Genomic DNA, 9,260 nt, shown 5'->3' on the forward strand with positions numbered 1-9,260 from the left:
GGGAGGCTGCCAGGCAGAACCGCAGACACACACACACATACACACACACACACACACACACACACACATCGTCACGTGCACGCATATACACACACATTAACGGGCCCACATGAACACACGTATGCCATTGTCCACGCACACATTGACACGCATACAGACATACCATCGCCTCTTAATTATCACATGGCCATTATTCCAAGTCTTTATTCCATCTAATTACAGAGACATACAGTACGCAGACTGTTAGTTAGGGCTCTATACTGTATTCCACTGGGAATGGAGCCTAAAACCAACTGGTGAACAGGTCATATCCTGCACGGGTGTATTTCACACTGTAGCACACAGGGAAAACAGGATACCACTATCTACAGTATACAGTATACCACTATCTACAGTATACCACTATCTACAGTATACAGTATACCACTATCTACAGTATACCACTATCTACAGTATACCACTATCTACAGTATACCACTATCTACAGTATACAGTATACCACTATCTACAGTATACGGTATACTGTATACCACTATCTACAGTATACGGTATACTGTATACCACTATCTACAGTATACAGTATACCACTATCTACAGTATACCACTAGCCTACAGTATACAGTATACCACTATCTACAGTATACAGTATACCACTATCTACAGTATACCACTATCTACAGTATACCACTATCTACAGTATACAGTATACCACTATCTACAGTATACCACTATCTACAGTATACAGTATACCACTATCTACAGTATGCAGTATACCACTATCTACAGTATACCACTATCTACAGTATACCACTATCTACAGTATACAGTATACCACTATCTACAGTATACCACTATCTACAGTATACAGTATACCACTATCTACAGTATACAGTATACCACTATCTACAGTATACGGTATACAGTATACCACTATCTACAGTATACAGTATACCACTATCTACAGTATGCAGTATACCACTATCTACAGTATACCACTATCTACAGTATACAGTATACCACTATCTACAGTATACAGTATACCACTATCTACAGTATACCACTATCTACAGTATACAGTATACCACTATCTACAGTATACAGTATACCTCTATCTACAGTATACGGTATACAGTATACCACTATCTACAGTATACAGTATACCACTATCTACAGTATACCTCTATCTACAGTATACGGTATACAGTATACCACTATCTACAGTATACCACTATCTACAGTATGCAGTATACCACTATCTACAGTATACCACTATCTACAGTATACAGTATACCACTATCTACAGTATACAGTATACCACTATCTACAGTATACAGTATACCACTATCTACAGTATACCACTATCTACAGTATACAGTATACCACTATCTACAGTATACAGTATACCACTATCTACAGTATACCACTATCTACAGTATACAGTATACCACTATCTACAGTATACCACTATCTACAGTATACCACTATCTACAGTATACAGTATACCACTATCTACAGTATACAGTATACCACTATCTACAGTATACAGTATACCACTATCTACAGTATACCACTATCTACAGTATACCACTATCTACAGTATACAGTATATCACTATCTACAGTATACCACTATCTACAGTATACAGTATACCACTATATACAGTATACCACTATCTACAGTATACAGTATACCACTATCTACAGTATACAGTATACCTCTATCTACAGTATACAGTATACCACTATCTACAGTATACAGTATACCACTATCTACAGAATACATTATACCACTATCTACAGTATACAGTATACCACTATCTACAGTATACAGTATACCACTATCTACAGTATACCACTATCTACAGTATACAGTATACCACTATCTACAGTATACAGTATACCACTATCTACAGTATACCACTATCTACAGTATACAGTATACCTCTATCTACAGTATACCACTATCTACAGTATACAGTATACCTCTATCTATAGTATACCACTATCTACAGTATACAGTATACCTCTATCTACAGTATACCACTATCTACAGTATACAGTATACCTCTATCTACAGTATACCACTATCTACAGTATACAGTATACCACTATCTACAGTATACAGTATACCTCTATCTACAGTATACCACTATCTACAGTATACAGTATACCACTATCTACAGTATACCACTATCTACAGTATACAGTATACCTCTATCTACAGTATACGGTATACAGTATACCACTATCTACAGTATACAGTATACCACTATCTACAGTATACCTCTATCTACAGTATACGGTATACAGTATACCACTATCTACAGTATACAGTATACCACTATCTACAGTATACCACTATCTACAGTATACAGTATACCACTATCTACAGTATACCACTATCTACACCACTATATACAGTATACCACTATCTACAGTATACAGTATACCACTATCTACAGTATACAGTATACCACTATCTACAGTATACCACTATCTACAGTATACAGTATACCACTATCTACAGTATACAGTATACCACTATCTACAGTATACCACTATCTACAGTATACAGTATACCACTATCTACAGTATACCACTATCTACAGTATACACTATCCTACTACAGTATACAGTATACCACTATCTACAGTATACAGTATACCACTATCTACAGTATACAGTATACCACTATCTACAGTATACCACTATCTACAGTATACAGTATACCACTATCTACAGTATACCACTATCTACAGTATACAGTATATCACTATCTACAGTATACCACTATCTACAGTATACAGTATACCACTATCTACAGTATACAGTATACCACTATCTACAGTATACCACTATCTACAGTATACAGTATACCACTATCTACAGTATACAGTATACCACTATCTACAGTATACAGTATACCACTATCTACAGTATACCACTATCTACAGTATACAGTATACCACTATCTACAGTATACAGTATACCACTATCTACAGTATACCACTATCTACAGTATACCACTATCTACAGTATACAGTATACCACTATCTACAGTATGCAGTATACCACTATCTACAGTATACAGTATACCACTATCTACAGTATACCACTATCTACAGTATACAGTATAACAATATCTACAGTATACCACTATCTACAGTATACAGTATATCACTATCTACAGTATACCACTATCTACAGTATACAGTATAACAATATCTACAGTATAACACTATCTACAGTATACAGTATACCACTATCTACAGTATACCACTATCTACAGTACACCACTATCTACAGTATACAGTATACCACTATCTACAGTATACAGTATACCACTATCTACAGTATACCACTATCTACACTATACAGTATACCACTATCTACAGAATACATTATACCACTATCTACAGTATACAGTATACCACTATCTACAGTATACAGTATACCACTATCTACAGTATACCACTATATACAGTATACCACTATCTACAGTATACCACTATCTACAGTATACCACTATCTACAGTATACAGTATACCACTATCTACAGTATACCACTATCTACAGTATACCACTATCTACAGTATACAGTATACCACTATCTACAGTATACCACTATCTACAGTATACAGTATACCACTATCTACAGTATACAGTTTAACAATATCTACAGTATACCACTATCTACAGTATACAGTATACCACTATCTACAGTATACCACTATCTACAGTATACCACTATACTACTATCTATACAGTATACCACTATCTACAGTATACCACTATCTACAGTATACCACTATCTACAGTATACAGTATACCACTATCTACAGTATACTACAGTATACAGTATACCACTATCTACAGTATACCACTATCTACAGTATACAGTATACCACTATCTACAGTATACAGTATACCACTATCTACAGTATACCACTATCTACAGTATACAGTATACCACTATCTACAGTATACCACTATCTACAGTATACCACTATCTACAGTATACAGTATACCACTATCTACAGTATACAGTATACCACTATCTACAGTATACCACTATCTACAGTATACAGTATAACACTATCTACAGTATACCACTATCTACAGTATACCACTATCTACAGTATACAGTATACCACTATCTACAGTATACCACTATCTACAGTATACCACTATCTACAGTATACAGTATACCACTATCTACAGTATACAGTATAACAATATCTACAGTATACCACTATCTACAGTATACCACTATCTACAGTATACAGTATACCACTATCTACAGTATACAGTATACCACTATCTACAGTATACCACTATCTACAGAATACAGTATACCACTATCTACAGTATACCACTATCTACAGTATACAGTATACCACTATCTACAGTATACAGTATACCACTATCTACAGTATACCACTATCTACAGTATACCACTATCTACAGTATACAGTATACCACTATCTACAGTATACCACTATCTACAGTATACAGTATAACAATATCTACAGTATACAGTATACCACTATCTACAGTATACAGTATACCACTATCTACAGTATACCACTATCTACAGTATACAGTATACCACTATCTACAGTATACCACTATCTACAGTATACCACTATCTACAGTATACCACTATCTACAGTATACAGTATACCACTATCTACAGTATACAGTATACCACTATCTACAGTATACCACTATCTACAGTATACAGTATACCACTATCTACAGTATACCACTATCTACAGTATACCACTATCTACAGTATACCACTATCTACAGTATACAGTATACCACTATCTACAGTATACAGTATACCACTATCTACAGTATACAGTATACCACTATCTACAGTATACCACTATCTACAGTATACAGTATAACAATATCTACAGTATACCACTATCTACAGTATACAGTATACCTCTATCTACAGTATACCACTATCTACAGTATACAGTATACCACTATCTACAGTATACAGTATACCTCTATCTACAGTATACCACTATCTACAGTATACCACTATCTACAGAATACAGTATACCACTATCTACAGTATACCACTATCTACAGTATACCACTATCTACAGTATACAGTATACCACTATCTACAGTATACCACTATCTACAGTATACCACTATCTACAGTATACAGTATAACAATATCTACAGTATACCACTATCTACAGTATACCACTATCTACAGTATACCACTATCTACAGTATACAGTATACCACTATCTACAGTATACCACTATCTACAGTATACCACTATCTACAGTATACAGTATACCACTATCTACAGTATACAGTATAACAATATCTACAGTATACCACTATCTACAGTATACCACTATAACAATATCTACAGTATACCACTATCTACAGTATACAGTATAACTATCTACAGTATACCACTATCTATCTACAGTATACCACTATCAATATACAGTATACCACTATCTACAGTATACAGTATAACAATATCTACAGTATACCACTATCTACAGTATACCACTATCTACAGTATACACTATCTACAGTATACCACTATCTACAGTATACCACTATCTACAGTATACAGTATAACAATATCTACAGTATACCACTATCTACAGTATACAGTATACCAATATCTACAGTATCTGCAGGATGTGTGTGTGTGTGTGTGTGTGTGTGTGTGTGTGTGTGTGTGTGTGTGTGTGTGTGTGTGTGTGTGTGTGTGTGTGTGTGTGTGTGTGTGTGTGTGTGTGTGTGTTCATGCGTGTGTGTGTGTGTGTTATGGTCCTTCTGTAGCTCAGTTGGTAGAGCATGGCGCTTGTAACGCCAGGGTAGTGGGTTTGATTCCTGGGACCACCCATACGTAGAATGTATGCTCACATGACTGTAAGTCGCTTTGGATAAAAGCGTCTGCTAAATGGCATATATTATTATTATTATATTATGTGTGCGTGTGTGCGTGTGTGCGTGTGTGCGTGTGTGTGTGTGTGTGTGTGTGTGTTCATGCGTGCATGCGTGTGTGTGTCCGTGTCCCCTACCATGTGTTCCATGTTAGCAGCAGGTGGGTGGACCTGTCCTCTGAGCTTGTTGTGCAGATCTAGTATGGCGGTCATGTCTGCATCTGTGATGGCCCTCTTCCCTCTCTGCTTGGCCTGTCCCCTGTCCCCCTCTTCAACAAAGTACCTCTCCAGAATACCATCCCAGCCGGGGTCCGTACCGTTACCGCGGTTACCGTTCCCAATCATCACCATGGAGACGGAGGCGTGGAACGCCAGTAGCATGGACGCTCCCCTTAGCCAGTCCCAGGATATCATGACCGATGGAGGGAGGGATGAATGGATTAATGGATCGATCAATAGATGGATGGACAGATTGATGGACAGACTGTGGAGCCTTGGGGAAGATGAATGAACAATGAAGTCCCTGTTTGGTTTTATTTCTCTCCGTCTTCTCCTCCTCTCCTTTATGTTCTGGAGTAGAGGGAGAGATTCCTGGAGTAGAGGGAGAGATTCCTGGAGGAGAGGGAGAGATTCCTGGAGTAGAGGGAGAGATGCCTGGTAGAGGGAGAGATGCCTGGTGTAGAGGGAGAGATTCCTGGAGTAGAGGGAGAGATTCCTGGAGTAGAGGGAGAGATTCTTGTTGTACAGGGAGATATTCCTGCGTAGAGGGAGAGATGCCTGGTGTAGAGGGAGATATTCCTGTGTAGAGGGAGAAGGATATAAAGTTATTGGCCAGGCTTAACAACCTGTATCAAGTTTTTCTTAATAACTTGAGTCAATATTGATTTTGGTAGGTACAGTGGATCGGAGAGCGGTGGTGTTGGCTCGTGGCCAGTGTTATAATTTGGGAGACTGTTGGGGTTCGCTTGGGGTAAATTGTGGAGATGTAGTGATTCACCCATACTCATCGATCCCTGATTCAAATTTTAAAGATGTGATAAGATGAGTTAAGATGAGTTAAGATGAGTTAAGATGAGTTAAGATGAGTTAGGATGAGTTAAGATGTTAAGATGAGTTAAGATGAGTTAAGATGTGTTTAAGATGAGATGAGTTAAGATGAGTTTAAGATGAGTTAGGATGAGTTAAGATGAGTTAGGATGAGTTAAGATGAGTTAAGATGAGTTAAGATGTGTTTAAGATGAGTTAAGATGAGTTAAGATGTGTTTAAGATGAGTTAGGATGAGTTAAGATGTGTTTAAGATGAGTTAGGATGATGGGAGCCCAAACCAATCTAGATGAAGCATTGGCCAGAATCCTTCATGAAACCTAGTGACATCCTACTCGGTGGCTCTTTACAGTTCCAATGAAACAAACCCACTGCTCGCGTTTTCAACTTCCAAGCACATTTTCATGGTCGACAGATTTCTCCTTTAGCTCAGGAATAAAATGACCCTATATCCAATTGGAATGGATGTCATTTTGCAACAGACAGACAGACAGACAGACAGACAGGCAGGCAGGCAGGCAGGCAGGCAGGCAGGCAGGCAGGCAGGCAGGCAGGCAGGCAGGCAGGCAGACAGACAGACAGACAGACAGACAGACAGACAGACAGACAGACAGACAGACAGACAGACAGACAGACAGACAGACAGACAGACAGACAGACAGACAGACAGACAGACAGACAGACAGACAGACAGACAGACAGACAGACAATTTTGAGAAACTCCCATATCTACTGGGTGAAATTCCACAGTGTGCCATTACTACAGCAAGATTTGTGACCTGTTGCCACGAGAAAAGGGCAACCAGTGAAGAACAAACACCATTGTAAATACAACCCATATTTATGCCTATTTATTTTCCCTTGTGCAGTTTAACCATTTGTACATTGTTACAACACTGTATATATATATATATATATATATATATATAATATGACATTTGTAATGTCTTTGTTGTTTTGAAACTTCTGTATGTGTGATGTCTACTGTTAATTTTTATTGTTTATTTCACTTTTGTATATTATCTTCCTCACTTGCTTTGGCAATGTTAACACATGTTTCCCATGCCAATAAAGCCCCTTGAATTGAATTGAATAGACAGATAGATAGATAGAATTACCCAACTTCAACTCATCAGCTCCCTGCTTCATTGATGTTTATGTTAGTTTAGGGAACTCTTTTTTTGGGGGGGGGACTCAGTGACCTCCAGAGGGGGGGGGGACTCAGACCTCCAGGGAAAGCCTTGTGGTATTTGATTTTGGTAACTGGATTTAAACCAACAATCCTCTTTGCCACAACACGTGCGCAAAATGGATGGAATGGTTTGAACACGGGCTACAGTAGTGCAAATATGCATAGGGCAAACTAAGATGCCCATATACCTGTTTTTCTTGATAATGTTATAGGGTACATTTAAATTCAGTGAAACGAAAACTTTTATTCCTTAAAAATATGTTCAATCTCCATAAAAGGTAAAATAGTAAACTGTATAATGACCTTTGATCAATTTCAAATGGCGCTGAAATAGCTGGAATAAACGCTGTTCAAGTGACAGTCGAGTCGGACGCTATTTCCTCCCGCTATTTCCTCCCGCTACGCAGTTCTGCTTCACAAATGCGATTGACTCTGCACGGTTTGTCGCAAAAAAAAAAAGTCCCGTGTGAATTGAAGAAATAGCTGCACACTTCACAAAGTCGTTTTGAGCTGGATCTTTTTGACTTCACTCTTCACAGGAAGGAATCTTAAACTCCAAAGCCTCCAAAAACCATTCAGTACATGTATCCTCAACTCAGACCATTCAGTACATGTATCCTCAACTCAGACCACACCTCTCAAAAGTTAGAACACAGCCCACTCGTTTTACCTGGCAGCACAGCCAGCGGGAGCAACCGTGTGTGTGTGTGTGTGTGTGTGTGTGTGTGTGTGTGTGTGTGTGTGTGTGTGTGTGTGTGTGTGTGTGTGTGTGTGTGTGTGTGTGTGTGTGTGTGTGTGTGTGTGTGTGTGTGTGTGTGTGTGTGTGTTGTTTCGGTGTGTGTGTGTGTGTGTGTGTTTCGGTGTGTGTGTGTGTGTGTGTGTGTGTGTGTGTGTGTGTGTGTGTGTGTGTGTGTGTGTGTGTGTGTGTGTGTGTGTGTGTGTGTGTGTGTGTGTGTGTGTGTGTGTGTGTGTGTGTGTGTGTGTGTGTGTGTGTGTGTGTGTGTGTGTGTGTGTGTGTGTTGTTTTGGTGCGCGCACACACACACCCCGAAACAACACACACACCCACACACTGTTATGGGATTTTTTTAT

The 9,260-nt window shown here is 38.3% G+C and overlaps 1 pseudogene; it reads right to left on the reverse strand.

Annotated features, from left to right (window-relative positions):
* Window positions 1-8,787, reverse strand: part of LOC124039445 — a 66,162-nt pseudogene extending 57,375 nt beyond the window's left edge.
* Between the last annotated feature and the right edge of the window lie 473 nt (window positions 8,788-9,260).

The sequence above is a fragment of the Oncorhynchus gorbuscha genome, linkage group LG07 (genome assembly GCF_021184085.1).
Source record: "Oncorhynchus gorbuscha isolate QuinsamMale2020 ecotype Even-year linkage group LG07, OgorEven_v1.0, whole genome shotgun sequence".
Classification (NCBI taxonomy): domain Eukaryota; kingdom Metazoa; phylum Chordata; class Actinopteri; order Salmoniformes; family Salmonidae; genus Oncorhynchus; species Oncorhynchus gorbuscha.